Source organism: Saimiri boliviensis, chromosome 15 (genome assembly GCF_048565385.1).
Source record: "Saimiri boliviensis isolate mSaiBol1 chromosome 15, mSaiBol1.pri, whole genome shotgun sequence".
NCBI classification, from domain to species: domain Eukaryota; kingdom Metazoa; phylum Chordata; class Mammalia; order Primates; family Cebidae; genus Saimiri; species Saimiri boliviensis.
Window position 1 is genome coordinate 73469434 of NC_133463.1, and position 15760 is coordinate 73485193.

Below are 15760 nucleotides of genomic sequence, written 5' to 3' on the forward strand. Positions count from 1 at the left end.
ACAGAGTTTCACTCTTCTTGCCCAGGCTGGAGTGCAATGGCGCCATCTCGGCTCACAGCAACCTCCATCTCCCGGGTTCAAGTGATTCTCCTGCCTCAGCCTCCTGAGTAGCTGGGATTACAGGCATGCGCCACCACGCCCAGCTAATTTTGTATTTTTAGTAGTGACGAGGTTTCTCCATGTTGCTCAGGCTGGTCTTGAACTCCCAACCTCAGGTGATCCACCCACCTCGGCCTCCCAAAGTGCTGGGATTACAGGCATGAGCCACTGCACCCAGCTGATGATGATTTTTAACAGTGGAGCAAGATAGCGGATCTTAGTGACTCTCAGACAATTCTTCTACTGTGATTTTTAGAGCTAACACAGTAAAAGGCTATAAAGAAAGGCAGAGGGCCTTGGAGATAGAATATCAGAGAGCAAGTGAAGATTGAAATTGTCTCCCAGTGAATATCTTAATAATCCTGAGTATTGCGGGGTTATAAATAATCTAATGTGAAACAAATGAAATTAAAAGTATTAATGCAAAAAGTTGACATAAAAAGTTTCAAAAACAGACACTAGGCTGTAATTTTGGAAGTAAAATTACATCATGTTCTAGAACAGGGTGGGCAAACATTTTCTATGAAGGGCCAGATAGTGGATATTTTAGGCTTTATGGACTGGTCTCTGCCCTGTCATACACAAAAGTAGCCATACACAAACCACAAATGGATGGGTGTAGCTGTGTTCCCGTAAAGCTTAATTGCAAAAGCTGGTGGCAGTCTAGATTTTGTCTGTCACTGTAATTTACCAACTCCCCTTTGAAATGAGCTTAGCTTTTCTATGCTAATACAGCTAGAGAAATTGCCCACTATCTCCTTTATTGTTATGTTAGATTATAAGAAAGGGGATTGATGTTTATTGAGTACTTACTAGATACCCGGAACTATATGAAGCATATTACACAGATAATCTCATTTAATCCCATGAACGAAGTGCTAGTGTTACCTGTATCTCCATTGTACATTTGTAAGTGATTGAACTGGGATCCAAATATGGTCTTGTCTTACTCTAAAGCCCAAACTCAGTCCACTTCACATTGCTTACAGCCTTTTAGCATTATGTTTAGCCCTCCACTAATATTTGATGTAATTATCTACACCTTTGAAATTAGGCCTACTATTTTGATATTTGTTGGAGATGTTGATCACTATCTGTGGAGGTCTGTCCTGCAATCCCTGACTCCTTGATGGATGAATAAAATACACTCACACACCGAGTACGGTGAATGAGTGGGTTAGGGAGGTTGTCAGCTGCTCTCAGAGGGCGATTGCAGCTACCCGACCCCTTACTAGCTGTTTCTCCTTGCATTTATTCAGTATAGATTTAATAACAGAGATTCTAAGTCAACAGGCTTGTGAATAATAACATGGTTAAAAGAGTGGTTTTATGAATGATGAAAGCTTTGGTTTTGGGGCCCAGAGCAAACATCATTAACAGGTAATCCCCCTTTGACCTCCCCTTGAGAGAACTTTCCAGCAAAGTTTATATGAGTAAACAAGTAGAGTAGAGACAAAGGAAGGTGGGGTAAACAGAGTTAACCAGGGAAGCTTCTGTTATCCCTAATCTTCACCCTATGGCCTAATGCTGTGAGGTAAGAACAGGCTGCCTTCAGCCTGTTCCATTATTACAAGTTAATGAAAACCTTTTGGCCTTCCAAAAGGTTTGAGACTATATTTTGTAACTTTCCCTAATATTTCCCTTAATATTTTGCTGATCACCCTGCGTGAATCTCAACATTTGCTTTCTGTTTTTCTTATCTGTTTTTAACTTTTATGTTAAAACATAAAAGTTATGTTTTATGTTTTAAAAACATAACTACCTTCCTTTCTTAATCTTTTTTCTTGATCATTTCTTAAGGAGCCATTTAGACATTTTTTTCCTAATTACACACTTCTGAATTTTTAATACCACAAATACACTGTATATCTGTCTATATACTCTATGTATATCTGTGTTTTACATGTTAGAAATAGGTAAGATTATTTAATTTCCAAGAACCAGTTTCCAACCCCTTTGGTGTAATATTGCCCTGTTTGAGAACGCATGGCTTAGCTGAATAATTCAAAAAACTTCATTTCAACTTATACGTTGGCTTCTTAGCTGTACTTCTTTGTATTTTTTTTACTGGTTGCTCTAAAGATTAAAATATACATCTTTAACTTTCACCAGTGTATTTAGAATTAATGTTGTACCAATTCATGTAAAATGTAAGAACTTTATAATTATACAGGTCCATTTTACCCACCCACTTCCATTCTTTGTGCCAATTGTCATAGGTGTTACATCTGTTTAAGTTATAAACCTCTAAGACAATGCTATAATTTTTGTTTGAACAGGCATATGGATTTTAAATAAATAAAACTATTTTTCATATTTATCCAAAAACTTACTTTTCCTAATACACTTTTTTTGTTTCCTAAATATATGTTTCCATTTTGTATAATTTCCCTTTGGCTCTAATAACCTTCTTGACTGCTTCTTTTCTTTTTCTTTTTTCTTTTGTTTGAGACAGAGTCTTGCTCTGTTGCCCAGGCTGGAGTGCAGTGGTGTGATCTCAGCTCACTGTGACCTCCATCTCCCAGATTCCAGCGATTCTTGTGCCTTAGCCTCCTGAGTGGCTGGGACTACAGGCACAGACCACCAGGCCCTGCTAATTTTTGTATTTTTAGTAAAGATGGGATTTCACCAGGTTGGCCAGGCTGGTCTTGAACTCCTGACCTCAAGTGATCTGCCCATCTCGGGCTCCCACAGTACTGGGATTTGTGAGCCAGCATGCCTGGCCACTGTTTCTTCACAATGCTGATCTTCTGACAGCAAATTCACTCTGTTGCATTAAAGGATATTTTCACTCAATATAGAATTCTGGATTAATAGGTTTTTCCTTTCAGCAGTTTCAAGATTATATTCTCCTGTCTCCTGCATAATTTCTAATGGAAAGTTAGGAATCATTCAAATTACTGTTACTCAGTTATTAGTTTTCTCTCTATTCAAGATTTTTCTCTGTCTTTGGTTTTTAGCAGTTTGACTATGATTTCACTAGATATAGTTTTCTTCAGCGGTATTCACTGAGATTCTTGAATCTGTAAGTTTAGGTCTTCCACCAAATTTGAGAACAGTTGGCCATTATTTCTTCAAATATTTTTTCTGCCCCACTTCCTCTCCCTCTAGGACTTCAATTACACACATATTAGCCAGTTTGGTATTTCCCCACAGGTCTTTAAAAACTCTATTCAGTTTTTTTTTTTGAGATTTTCTCTTTCTCTCCTTCAAACTGGATAATTTTATTAGTCTATTTTCAGATTTACTGGCTCTTTCTCCTGTGAATTTTCATTCCACTATTAAGCCCATTCAGTGACTTTAAAATTTCAGATATTGTACTTTTTTCAGTTTTAGGATTTCCATTTGGGTTTTTTTTTTTTTCCTTCGGTGGGTTGTAAGGGTTGCTGTTTTTATTTTTCTTCTGAGATTTCCTATCATTTCATTCATTACAAGTATATTTCTTTTATATCTTTGAACATAGTTATGATAGTTTCCTTAAAATTCTTGTCTGTTAATTTGAACGTATGGGCTATCTCTGCCATTTTTCTCTTTAAACAATTTTTATACATGGTAGCCTTTTCCATGTATAAAAATCATGGTTGATTTGCATATAAATTGATTTTGGATAGTATTTCAAACATTGTGAGTGATCTGTTGTAGAAAATGTGTATTTTTTTGTGTCAGTACAGGTAATATTAATTTCTTAAAGTAGGCAATTAACTTAGCTGAACTTGAAGTGCAAAATCTCTTCCCTGTGGTTTGCAGCAGCTTAAATATCTTTGAATGTTAGCTGTGCTATTTGTCGTCCTTGTTTTGCATTGACTATGATTACCCTGAACTCTAGTCTCTGATTATTCAAGTCAAAAACACTGCAGGTTATCTCTTGGAGATTTAGCTGCCCTGTATGGCACAGACTAGAACTTATCCTCAGACAAAAAGCCATAAAATATGAAATTTATCCTGTACTGTTTCCTTCTCTCAAATGTTATGTCTCTTCCAGTAATTACTTGCTTTTGTCCACTCTGTGCAGTGTCTCCAGGTAGTGTGTGTAGTTATGTGTGCTTTTTCTTTCAGTGGTTACACTTGAGATTTCTATGTGCATCCTTGACATATTATTGTTAATATAAAGTGCACTTTCATAGAGAGTACTTTTACTACTTCCCAGAAAATGCAAGGACTTACTAGAGTACTTGAACTCCATTCATGTCTCCTGCTTTTTGTGTTCATGACACATTACATGTATGTGCGTGTGCGTGTGCATGTGTGTGTGTGTGTATGTATGTATTTTAGAGGCAGTATATACCATAATATTAAGGTTATTACTTCCGGATGGTGAGAATTGGGGTGATATACTTTTATCTGTACATTTTGCTTTTTCAACAATAAGCATGTGCTTTGCCAAAAAAGTTTTTAAAGAAGACAAAAGAGAAAAGAATGTTTGCCATGCAGACCCTTTAAGCCAGAGCACGTCTTCCCCGCTCAGCTGCTCTGCACAGACAGGCTCTTATCTCCCCACTGGACAAGAAGGGTGAATCAGAATGTGGGCTGAGCTGTGAGTGAGCAGGAAACCCTTCAGGCCAGTGAGGGATGCCGAGTCACAGTTCAAGCAGAATAAGGAGACATGCAACCCGGTTGCTGCTTGCTTACCAGCTCATCTGTCCCAAGAGCCAAAGGCCACACTTTTTAGGATGATCAGCAATATCTAGTTGTGGATGTGTTTGAGCCCAGAACAGCTCAGAATAGGGTGTTGTGCAATGCCTGGGTAAATCCAGAGCCTTCCTTTCTCAGAGCCAGTGGATGCTGCCAGCAGGTCTAAGCCCATATGAAAGATAATTAGGCACAAATTCACAGTAGTCTTTTATTCCTCACACTGCCTTCTCAGTCATGGCTTTTGTCCAACTTATGGGGCAGGTCAAACTCAAAGCTTCAGCCCCTCTCTGCTTGCCTCTGACTCCCTGATTCCAGGCCCATCAAAACCCACAGTCCTGGGGTCTCATTTACACAGAACTGTACTCTGCTAGGTGGTAAGGCGGTGATTAAGTGAAAGTATTGCTCTGTATTTCTCTAATGCTTTTAAAGTATTTCCACCTAGATTTTTTTTCTGAGTCCTACAACAAGAAAATACAGAAACTGCCGAAGTGAAGTTTTCTACCATCAAACTTATAAAAGGACCTATGTATGTGTTAATTCTTTTCTTTTTTTATAGTTTTAGTACAAAAAGGAGTAATTTGGTAGGAATCTTTTTTATTTATTGCCCTTGTACTTTGAGAGCACCAAACATGACCACTGGACCATCAAGGATGCTTCTTGACTTTGAGTATATTTTGTCAAGTGCTTGGCACATGGTAGATATTCAATAAATGAATTGTAATGACAATAAAATTACAGCATTGTCTCACCAACCTAGTGGCTAGATAAAGACTTTTTACAGAGCTTAAGATATGGTGTGATGACATTCTTAGCAACTCCAGACAACTCATATTAATTAAAACATTTCACTCCATGTTTATAAAATATTTCTCTTTATAAAAACATCAAATAAATGTTATAATTAAAGAGCATACTTTGGGACTTCAAACAAATTTAGTAAGAGATATATTTCAGTCTCTCTTCAATAACTTTAATTCTCATGATACTTCATCTTTGCCTTCTTTTATCCCCATAGAAATGACACTAGTTTTGATTTGATTGAGTGCTACCTATGTACCTAGTGCTGTCCACTCAATATATGATCTCATTTACTTTTCCCCGGGAACTCTATGAGGTAAGTTCTATTAATATCTCCCTTCAAAGACACAGGAACTAAAGCTTTTTCATAAAGTAAATGGCTTTTCCGGCGTCTCACAGCCAGAGAATGTAAAATCCAGTCTTGGAGCCCGAGGTCATGCTCCATCATTTCTCTCTGCTTCCTAGGTTAGTTTATTACAGAAACTCTGTACATTTCTTTCAGTTATTAAATTTTAGTCATAAGTAAATTCTTACTGATTTTTCTTACTCTTACCCAAATCCAACACATACTTACTGCATATTTACTGTGTGCAAGGCATTGTGCTAGCTGTAGTGTGGAGGACATTTACGTGTGCAAGAACTGGAGAATTTCCTGCCAGGAAGTTCTGCTCTAGAAATGAGCTGGGGATGGTAGAAACATTATTTACCTCACTGTAATACAAGGCAGGACCAACTAAGGTGAAAACGAACATTTGTTGACATTCTATTATGTGTCAGGAACCCTGGATACTTTATGTACACGATCTCAATTGATTTTCTGGTTTTAGGGAGAAAGCATCGGAGGCTCAGGTTTCTTAATAATTTGCTCAAGGTCCACATGTAGGAAATGGGAGAAACCTACTGTGTTAGTCAGGGTTCTCCAGAGAATTAGAACCAATAGAAGATACAGAGATAGATAGAAAGAGATTTACTTTGAGGGATTGGCTCACATGATTACGAAGTCTGAGAAGTCCCATAATCTGCCATTTTAAAGCTGAAGGCACAGGAAAGTTGATGATAGAGTTCCAGTGTAAGCCTGAAGGCCTAAGCATGGCAGGAACCAATAGTCTAACTCCCAATCTGAGTCCAGACATCTGAGAACCAGGAGGACTGATGTCTGAGTGCAGAAAATGGATATTCCAGCTCAAGCAGAAAAAATATGTGTCCTTCCTCCACCTTTTGGCTCAATTCAGGTGCTCAGTGAATTGACTGATGTCTGCACACACTGGTGAAAGTGAATGTTCTTCACCCAGTCTACTGATTCATACGCTAATCTCTTCCAGAAATACCCTTATGGATATGCCCCAAAATAATGTACTGCCAGCTATCTGGGCATCCCTTAGCCCAGTCAAGTTGACACATACAATTAACTACCATACCAACACACCAGGATTTGAACCTTGGCCCTTAACACCTACCTCAGAGACAAATGCAAGTTCAAAGGGATGAAAAATCACTTGAGTTTTAGGGGATGAGCAAAAACATGATTGAAAGAGAGGTGGCATTTGGAATCATTGAAAGAAGGAAAGATTGAGACAGGGATCAAGAAGAGAGGGTGTTCCAGTGGAGGAACAACAAAGTGAACAAAGGGTAGATGCTGTACTTGAGCTGTGTGTTGGAAGAGGGGTAAACAGGGTATTGAATGGAGGGTAGGATGTGTGCAAAATATGCAGGAAACACGCTTGAGGGGGGTGGCACTTAGGCTTCTACCAAGGAGGACTTTCTCTTGGCAAGTGATAGGAAGATATTAAAGGTGTGGGGTGGGCCAGTGATGTAACTAGCGCTGCTTCTTAGGAAATTTAACTTTATGAGCTTCAGGCTGACTCATAATGCATGTCACTCCTGCTTTCCTGGACCCCAAGCTGCTTTTTTTTTTTTTTTTTTTTTGAGACAGAGTCTCACCTGCCACCCAGGCTGGAGTGCAGTGGCACGATCTCAGCTCACTGCAGCCTCCTCCTCCTAGGTTCAAGCAATTCTCCTGCCTTATCCTCCCGAGTAGCTAGGATTACAGACACTTGCCACCATGCCCAGCTAATTTTTGTCTTTTTAGTAGGGATGGGATTTCACCATGATGGCCAGGCTGGTCTCAAACTCCTGACCTCAGATGATCCGTCTGCCTCAGCCTCCCAAAGTGTTGGGATTACAGGCCACTACTGCTGGTCCCCAAGCTGCCTGTTCTTGGCTTCTCCTTCCAAGCAGTGAAAAAACCTCCAAGGACAAAAACAATCAACCAAGCAAGTAAAACCACAGGTCAGTGAGCATCCTCACTCCTCCCCACCTTTAAGAGTTTCTGTCTTGCTTCTTCTCTTAAAGTCTGTAAGGAACATCCTTCCTCAGGGAAAGCTGTATTAAAAAGCTTTAGATTCACTAGTAATAGAGAAGTACCAATTAAAATTAAATGACTCAGCACCAAATTAGTAATGATATTTAATAATGATAGTACTCAGCGCTTGTGAGAATGTGTTGACAGAGACACTAATGTGCCCTGCTCAGAGGAGTGAAAGTTAATGAACACCATCCAAGAATTCTGCTTGCAGGAATCCATTCAAAGAAAATCATCTAAGATTAAGACAGAAATTGATACCCACAGGAGCTCACCATAACATTATCTGAAACAGTTCTGTTGTCTGACCTTAGAATGAAGGTTAAGTAAAATACGATGCAGTCATAAGATAAAATGTCAAACCATATGATGATGAGTATGATCAAATTTAATTCTTAAAAGGAATTTTGATTACATGCATAATACTTAAAAACCTGAATTTCCTTCTCTGCTTTTAAAGCATTGTGAGTAAAGCTAATATTCTGATTTTTTTTTTACATCAATCTCTTTTTGAAGATCTCTGTTTTCCGGGAGATATTTCACTATGTTGGGTTTGAAATGTGTCCATTCAGAGATTCACAAAAATACTCTCCATGTGTGCATATGAAATACACATTATTATTTTGAGCTGTATTTTTAAAAATTACGTGAGAAAACATTTATGCCATGCCAAGTAAGGAAAGCAAGAGACAGTATGATACAAACAGCATCATCTCAAATATATGCAACCAAAATCATGCTTAGAAAAGAAACTAGGGCGGGCGTGGTGGCTCACGCCTGTAATCCCTGCACTTTGGGAGGCCATGGAGGGTGGATCACGTGAGGTCAGGAGTTCAAGACCAGCGTGGCCAACATGATAAAACCCAGTATCTACTAAAAATACAAAAAATTAGCTGGGCATGGTGGCACATGACTATAATCCCAGCTACTCAGGGGGCTGAGGCAGGAGAATTGGTTGAACTGGGGAGGCGGAAGTTGCGGTGAGCCAAGATTGTGCCACTGTACTCCAGCATGGGCAAGAAGAGCAAAACTTCGTCTCGGAAAAAAAAAAAAAAAAAAGAAAAGAAACTAAAAGTGACTATCTCTCAAATATTAATGGTTTATTATCTTATGTGGGGAGGATTTAGAGAAATTGCCCATTTCTCTGCATTTTTTTTCCTAGATATAACACATTTTAATTTTATAATAAGAATAAAATTATGAAAAAGTACATATAATGAATCAAAATCTTCTGTTTCTGTGATATTCCTCTCCTCCACCCCCAGAGAAGTCTTTTCCACTCTATTCTCAAGAGAAGAAGAGATCTTGCCTCCCTCTGTCTCTTTCCATGTGTCTCACAGCTGGGGATAGGGAGGTGTCAGCCTTTTACCTGGAACAGCTTAAGCATCGCACTGCAAGAATTTCAAATAACCATGTTCTTCAACTAGAACCTCCCGAACTAGAAATCATCACACTTAATGCTACCATATAAATATTGTGGGCTGGGTGCAGTGGCTCATACCTGTAATCCCAGCACTTTGGGAGGCTGAAGTGGGCAAATCACTTGAGGTCAGGAGTTCTCGACCAGCATGGCCAACATGGTGAAACCCTGTCTCTACCAAAAGTACAAAAAACAAAGTAGCTGGGCATGGTGGCAGACACCTGTAGTCTCATCTACTTGAGAGGCTGAGGCAGGAGAATCGCTCAAACCTGGGAGGTGGAGGCTTCAGTGAGCCAAGATAGTACCACTGCACTCCAGCCTGGGCAACAGAGCAAGACTTTGTCTGAAAATAAATAAATAAATAAATAAATAAATAAATATTGCTTAGCATTTAATCAACCTCCTAAATAGTTTTGTAAAACGTGCAGCCACCTGATCCCAATTAAAGGCAAATGAGGTTTATCATGAGGAAGCCCATTTGCCCATGGTCACCTGTCTCTCGAATTCTTTCTAATGTTCCTCTGTCAGCAGCCTCTTGGGACCCCATACCCAAGCCATGTTTGGATCCGTAGTGTCCAGAACAGCATGCAGCTAGTAGACACTCAGTGAATGTTTGCTCAGACATACAAAAAGGAAGAAGCTGGCAGAAAAGAAAGAGAGAAAGATCTAGAATTTGCTACCATCCCCAAGAGGCCCCTAGGAAGGGATGCATCTTGAGTTTAATATGCCAGTTGTAAGACAGGCAAAAGCAAGGTCTTGAGGGCAGAATGTTGGCATTTGAAAGGAGCAAGAATGAATCCATTCATTCATTCATTCACTCACTCATCACTCTAGCTCTATAGTAAGTAGCTATGGATGGCCTATTGTGTGCTTCAGGCTGTACCAGGGTTGTGAGCAGAGAGGCAGGTTCTCTGCGCTATTAGGGAGCAGGTGCGGGACGAGGGGAAGGTTTTTTTCTGTGACAGAGTCTCACTCTGTTGCCCAGGTTGGAGTGCAGTGGCGTGATTTCGGCTCACTGTAACCTCTGCCTCCTGGGTTCAAACAATTCTCCTGCCTCAGCCTCCCAAGTAGCTGGGACTAACACACTACTGTGCTCAGCTAATTTTTTTGTCTGTCTTTTTTAGAGATGAGGTTTCACCATGTTGGTCAGGCTGGACTCAAACTCCTCACTTCGTGATCCGCCTGCCTCAGCTTCCCAAAGTGCTGAATCTCAGCATGAGCCACCGTGCCCAGCCCCTATTTTGTTTTTATTTATTCATTTGGAAACAGGGCCTCATTCTGTTACCTAAGTTGGAGTGCAGCAGTGGCATGATAAGAGCTCACTGCTGCCTTCACCTCCCTAGGCTTAGGTGATCCTCCCACCTCAGAGTCTCAAAGTAGCTAGAGTCTCGAACTCATGTGCCACCATGCTCGGTTAAATTCTTTTTTTTTTTTTAATTTTTTTTTTATATTAGCCTAGAGCACCCGGTATTCCCAGGCAGTCTCCCATCTAAGTATTAACGTGGTCCAACCCTGCTTAGCTTCTGAGATCAGACGAGATTGGGCATGTTCAGGGTGGTATGGCCATAGACAATTTAAGGAGTGTGATCTTACCGTGTTTTCTAGACCGATCTCAAATTCCTGGACTCAAGTGATCCTCTCACCTCAGCCTCCCAAAGTGTTGGGATTACAGGCGTGAGCCACCGTGCCCAGTTAGCTCAGGGTGGTTTGGACTAGGAGAACAGCCACTCAGCTTCATCTCAGAGCAAATCACTGAATCGCAATATCCTGTCCTGGCTCTGCTGGCCCCGGTCAGCCTCAGTTGTACTGCCCCAGCTTATCTCATCTAGTCATTCATTCCAGTGTTTATTGAACTCCACGTGCCGTCAGACATTGTGCTTGGTGCTGAGACTACAGGAATGATATGCCACAGCCTGTCCTCTCCTGTGCTCACAGAGGAGTGGGGTGACGTTTGATGGCAAAGTGATGAGATCAGTGCTGTGAAGAGCCCAGCAAAGTGCAGTGCGGGGAGAGGCCCCGGGAAGTCTGCAGGGAAGGCTTTCATGGCAGAAAACGTGGGCCTTAGCATAAGAGTTGTTTTCCGTAAGAAAAAAAAATGGGAGTGTCCAGGATTTACAACCCTTCTGCAGTGGCCCAGAGAGGAGGCAGCCTCCCCTTTACCACTCTCCACAAGGTGAGGATAGCCGCTGTGGCAGCCTTGATTCTAGCGGGATGCCAGCTAAGAACAGTACCAAAGTGGAGCGGTCACTCAGGGCCACGGCTGCACCTTGGGCCGAGGGGTCCCTACTGGGAGGGGAAGGGAAGGGTCCCAGAGCCAGTTGCCCTTGGCAAAAGGCAGGGGTCAGTTGTATTGGCAGCACATCAGAAATTCATTAAAATAGTTAAGTGGACACGAGCATTCACAGTCTCTTGGCAACAAGTCCTTCCTTCTTCCATTTCTGTTCTGTGCCCAGAGCTGGGATGGATGGATGTGTGTGGGATGGGTGGGGAGGTGGGGTGGTGGATGGACCCGTCTTTTGGCCTGGTTTCAGTAGAAATTCAGTGGCTGAGGTGGGGAGCAAGGCTTATCTCCTGCTGGCAGCGAGTTGAGTGACCAAGCCTCTCTGTTGGATTCTGATTCTCTTTGCTGCCTGGGGTACCACTCCGGGTCTCTGGGCTGGTCCTGCAGCTCTCACTCAGCAGAGAGACTGTGCGCCTCCTGCACTCTGAAGATGGAGATCAGCCCTCCACAGTGACTTCTGGCAGCCACTTCTGTTTTGGAGCTACTTCCTTTGGCATTTGACAAAGTCTGCAAATGAGCATTTTTGTTTTCTTTTGTTTTGAGATGGAGTCTCGCTCTTGTTGCCCAGGCTGGAGTGCAATGGCGCCACATGGCTCAATGCAACCTCCGCCTCCTGGGTTCAAGCAATTCTCCTGCTTCATTCTCCCAAGTAGCTGGGACTAAAGGTGCCCACCACCACACCAGGCTAATTTTTTTTGTATTTTTAGTAGAGGTGGGGTTTCACCATGTTGGCCACGCTGGTCTCGAACTCCTGACCTCAGGTGATCTGCCCTCCTCGGCTTCCCAAAGTGTTGGGTTTACAGGTGTGAGCCCCCACATCCGGCCATGTTTTGATGAGTCCAGGGAATTTTGGCTCCCAAGCGGATTTTGTAACAGTCCACTCTCTTTTGGTTGTTTTCCTTATTTTCAAGAATGACATAAAAGTAACTTCAATTTTTTCTCACTATAAGTGTATGCATACTTGATTTTTTTTTAAAAAAAAAATAGAAGATAGCTGAAAAGAAGAAAAGTAAAACACCTAGAGGTGCTCAGATCCTGGCTTCAAAATGCCATTATCCACTAAAAGCAACCAGTCCCCTTGGAGAAATGGCTGATTTCAAGGCTTAGAGAGTACAAGATAAGTCTGGAACATCATGTCATGCCAAAAAGACAGGGAGTGCTCAAAATCTATTATGGAACCTGTCAAAAAGATGCAGGAGCCAACTTGAATGGCTCCTACTGGCCAGATTGGGGACAATTTTGAGCATCAAAATAAATATGGACAGTAATAGATTGTAATCCATTGACGAAAATAAGACTATGAACACATTTTTATAATAAAGGAGCATTAATTCCTCATATTTAATAAACATAGAAACAATGATGATGTTAAAAATCATTGGGCAAATTTCATCAATGAATTCCAAACTGAAGGTGAGGAAGAAGTCTGATAAGGGATTGAAAATGTACATAATCTCAAAGTATCTTCCCTCAAATTATCTATGAGAGGGAATACATAAGGAGAAATAGAAGGCATACTATGGAAAAAGCACAAATGATAGCTAGATGATAAAAGTTAATATCACCCCTAAGGGACAAAAAGACATCATCACATGTCTCTAGATGTGATACCTTCGGAAGGATACATCATTTACTAACATTTCAGACAAAAATGTATAATGTGATTCAAATTATGAGGAAGAGTCAGACAATCTATATTGTCTATGAAATAACAGGCCTGTGTTCTTAAAAACTGTCGCTGTCATAAACAACTGAGAAAAACCAATAGACTCTTGCAGATTGAGAAGACAAAAAGAGGTGACAACTAAATGGGATGCGCTGTCCTGAATGGGATTCTGGACAAGGAAAAAATTAATTCCTGTAGAGGGCAAATGGGACAATTGATTAAGTTGGAATATAGACTGTAACTTAGATAAAAGCATTGTATCAATATTATTATTTATTATTATTATTTTTTTGGATGTGGGCAAATCTCTTTTTAATTGCAAAAGACTTCACGTTGGAATCATGAGAAGAGAAATCGCAGTGGCAATGCACGTGTTGGCATCATCCATGAACTCAAAGTCACCGCCCAGTTCAGAACTTGAAAAGTAATACTGATTCAGATCCACCAGGGCACTCAGTAAAATCAACAGTACCACCGCATTGATGATCAGGTACCAGACGCCGAGCAGGATGGTGCCAGTGTGGACATGGCAGCACAGGCAGCAGCTGTTGGAGCAGAACCGCGTCCAGGGTGGAACCATCTTCATTGCTCTGGGCTCAGTGGCATGAGCGCCACTGGAATTTGCTAATGGTTCTGTAGTTATGTAAGGGAGTATTTTTGTTCCTAAGAAATGTATACCGAAATATTAAGGGATAGAGGACGTGATATTTTGTAACCTACTCTCAAACGTTTCATAAAAAAAGAATTAGGCAGCCAGGTGTAATGTCTCACACCAGTAATCTCAGCACTTTGGGAGGCCGAGGCGGCCAGATCACCAGGTCAGGAGTTCGACACCAGTCTCGCCAACATGGTGAAGCCCTGTCTCTACTAAAAAATGCAAAAATTAGCTGGGCATGGTGGTGGGCACCTGTAATCCCAGCTGCTCAGCAAGCTGAGGCAGGAGAATCATTTGAACCCAGGAGGCGGAGTTTGGGGTGAGCCAAGATGGCGCCATTGCACTCTAGCCTGGATGACAGAGCGAGACTCCGTCTCAAAAAAAAAAAAAAAAAAGAATTATGCAAGCATAAATGTAGATAGAACATAGAGCCCATGTTAGACATAAATAACAATTAAAACAGTGTGTTAACAACTGGTGGGTCTAGGGGAAGAGGTTACAGAGTTTTTGTAGTATTGTACTATTCTTGAAACTTTTCAGTAGGTTACAAATTATTTCAGAATAAAGCATTCTATAAAACAAAAACAAAATTGGAGTTACCTATTTTTTTTTTTTTCCGAGACAAAGTCTTGCTCTGTTGCCTAGGCTAGAGTGCAGTGGTACGATCTCGGCTCACTGCAACCTCTGCCACCCGGGTTCAAACGATTCTCCTGCCACAGCCTCCGGAGTAGCTAGGGTTACAGGTGCATGCCACCACACCTGGCTAAGTTTTTTTTTTAATTTTGTATTTTTAGTAGAGACAGGGTTTCACCATGTTGGCCAGGCTGGTCTCAAGCTCCTGACCTCAGGTGATCTGCCTGCCTCAGCCTCCCAAAGTGTTGGGATTACAGGCGTGAGCCATTGTGCCCAGTCTGGAGTTACCTATTTTTAAAAAACTCAAATATGACAAAAAGAACATCTGTAATTGTATTAACCTCAGGTGATCCTTGTTTACACCATGGTGGTGCTTAATCCAGAAATGGTTTTCAAACAAAACTGGAATTAGAATGATGCTAAAGTTTTGTTAGTAAAGCAAAGTATTGCCCATGGCTTTTCTCTACACACACACACACACACACACACACACACACACACACACGGTTTATAATTCACCATAATTATTAATGGTAAGTCTGGGCGAGGTGGCTCACACTTGCAATCCTAGCACCTTGGGAGGCCAAGGTGGGCAGATCACTTTGAGATCAGGAGTTGGAGACCAGCCTGGGTAACATGGTGAAACCCAGTCTCTACTAAAAATACAAAAATGAGCCATGCCTGTGGTTCCAGTTACTCAGGAGGCTGAGGCAAGAGAATTGCTTGAGCTGGGAAGTGGCGGTTGCTGTGAGCTGAGGTTGTACCACTGTACTCCAGCCTGGGCAACAGAACAAGACCCTGTCACACACACAAAAAATTAATACTACCTATCATTATTTGTATTATTCAATTTTATAGAATTGCCCATATTTATCTAATCAAGAGTTGCCAGATGTGGTTTTTTCCCCCAGTTTTCCCACTTTTTAAAATTTTGAGACAGGGTCTTGCTCTGTCACCCAGGCTGGAGAGCAATAGAGATCGCAGCCCACAGCAGCCTTCATCTCCTGGGCTCAGGCGATCCTCTCACCTCAGCCTCCCAAGTAGCTGGAACCACAGACACATACCACCATGCCCAGCTAATATTTTAAAAAATTATTTTTGTAGAGATGGGGTCTCCCTATGTTGCCCAGGTTGGTCTCAAACTCCTAGGTTCAAGGGAATCTCCCGCCCCAGCCTCCCATAGTGTTGAGATTACAGGTGTGAGCCACTACACC

General features: G+C 41.4%; 1 pseudogene; it reads right to left on the reverse strand.

Moving 5' to 3' along the window:
• Nucleotides 1-10763: 10763 nt before the first annotated feature.
• LOC120362386 (5S ribosomal RNA) lies at nucleotides 10764-10882 on the reverse strand (annotated as a pseudogene).
• Between the last annotated feature and the right edge of the window lie 4878 nt (nucleotides 10883-15760).